Source organism: Trichechus manatus, unplaced genomic scaffold (assembly GCF_000243295.1).
Source record: "Trichechus manatus latirostris isolate Lorelei unplaced genomic scaffold, TriManLat1.0 scaffold00027, whole genome shotgun sequence".
NCBI lineage: Eukaryota > Metazoa > Chordata > Mammalia > Sirenia > Trichechidae > Trichechus > Trichechus manatus.
Window position 1 is genome coordinate 15,807,445 of NW_004443963.1, and position 2,493 is coordinate 15,809,937.

A 2,493-nucleotide genomic window follows, 5' to 3' on the forward strand; every position below is an offset into this window, starting at 1 on the left:
GTGCCTGAGGTGCATTGGCCAGAAATCGAACCCAGGTCTCCACATGGAAGGCGAGAATTTTACCACTGAACCACCACTGCCCCCTAAAATTTTAGTGGTGTTAAAAAAAGACAACCGTTGTATTTTGCTCACAATGTTGTGGGTCAGGAATTCTGGAAAGGCTCAACTGGGAAGTCCTGGCTTAGGTTTCTCATGCATTTGAAGCCATCATCTGAAGCCACGGCTGGGCCATGCTGGACGTCCAAGATGACTCACTCCATGGCTGGCACTTGGTGTCCAATGCCAGTTGGCAGCTCTGCTGGAGTGGGGACAAGTGGCTACCTATGGCCTCTCCAGCATGGCAGAGTCAGGAGAGTTGGATTTCTTACATGGCAGCTGGCTTTCCCCAGAATGAGCATCCCAGGAGAATCAGATGGAAGCTATGTGGCCTTTCCTGAGCTGGCCGTGGATATCACAAAATCTCACTTCCACTGCCTTCTACTGGTTATAAGCAAGTCACTAAGTCCAGCCCAGATTTAAGGGAAGGGACTTAGACCCCACCTCTCTACAGCAGGAGTGTCAAAAACTTGGGGGCATGATTTCAAACCACCACAATAGACACAAAGCACTTAGAACAGTGCCTGGCACACAGTAAGTACCCAGAGCTTGTTTGCTATTGCTGTGTCATAGCCTCAGCAACAAAAATGGATTGATAATGCAATCAAAGGAGGGATGAAAATGTTAAGAAAAATCCCATAATTCAGAGTAAGGCATAATCATAAAAAGTGAACAGGATGCTGATATGCCTGTAGAACACGCTGGGACCAGCAGTTCTGAAATGCATGACTTTGCACAAGCAAAAGAGAAAAGTAAAAATAGAAAGAATAACCCTAAATACCTGAAAGTAGACTTGCGTCACACCTGTGGCCGGTATGGGGTCTCTTATGTCAGCTTGTCCAGTGGTGGCTAGGAGCCTTGGAAGTTTTCATATCTCTCCCCCATGAAATAATCAAGGCATCACTCTGGGAAACGACTGGAGTTTTTTTTCTAGAACAAGCATAAAATAAAGCTTTCCAGTCCAAAACTGATGACTTCCGTCACTGAAGGCAGAGAAGAGACCAGAAACTCAGAGGCATTATTCAAAGTTGCTCACCTTGCAGAAAAAAAAGCCAGGCACAAGTGATTCTATTTCCAGGAAGCTTATAAAGCCAGAGCCATGGTCGGTGACAAGTCAGAACAAGCAGGTTAAGCTATTGGCAAAATTAGCTGATCTTTTATCAAATAACTCTATTGGGGATCCAAGAAATCAATGGTCAACAATGTGGAGGATCAGGAGTTGCCACCTGTGTGGGCTTTACAGATGGACAAACCTGCTGGTGGACACGGCATGTCCGACTTTGTCACATGTACAGGACCATGGGGCAGACACACCTCCCTTCCTTCTCTTAACAGACCACTGACTGCATTGGATGAGGCAGTATGCCCTACTCTAAGCCAGTCTTGAGAATTTTATTCCCCATTTTCCCAGCCTCCCGTGTAGCTAGGGGTAGTCATGTGACCCAGTTCTGACCAATGAGATCTAAGCAGAATGCAGCAGGGGGATTTCTAAGAAAGTTTTTTTTTTTCTTTTTAAAGAGGTCAGACACAACTGGCAAGCCCCACCTTTCCTCCACCTTCTCCCTGACAGGAATGTTGGCATAACACTAGAGCCAACTGCGGCAGCCATCTTGACCTACGGTGAAGCTTCTTGTCATGTGAGGAAAACAACCCCCGGAAGCAGACACATACCCGTTCCTCTGTCCCCAAACCTCCAGCCTCTCCTCATCCATCTTCACCCAAGTGTCTATGACCTTGTTTCCTATTTCACTGAGGAAGCAGAAGCAATCAGAAGAGGCTTCCACCTACACCCTCTTTCCCCATTCTAAGGTGGCACTATCCCTGCCTCTCACCAAGGCCAAGACTCCACTGTGCCCTGCACCCCGTCCCCTCCCACCTTCCCCAGGATGCTTCTCCAGCATTTCCCCTCTCTCTTTCTTTCATCATCACTTTTCCCTCCTCAGGACCATTCTCATCAGCACACACACGCACTGCTATTGCTCCATCTTAAAAAAGCCTATCTTACCACAGCTACCAAGGCCTCCACCAGACTGAGTCCAGTACAACTAGATGGTGCCTGGCTACCGCCACTGACTGCTCTGACCTGGATCACAACAGAGGGTTCTGGACAGAGCTGGAGAAGAATGTAGAACAAAATTCCAACACACACAAAAAGACCAGATTTACTGGCCTGACAGAGACTGGAGAAACCCCGAGACTACGGCCCCCGGACACCCTTTTAGCCCAGTGGTGAAGTTACTCCCGAGGTTCACCATTCAGCCAGAGATTGGACAGCCCCATAAAACAAAACTGGACTAATGAGACACAGCAGTCCAGGGACAAGGACTAGAAGGTAGGAGGGGACAGGAAAGCTGGTGATAGGGAACCCAAGGTTGAGAAGGGACAGTGTTGACATGT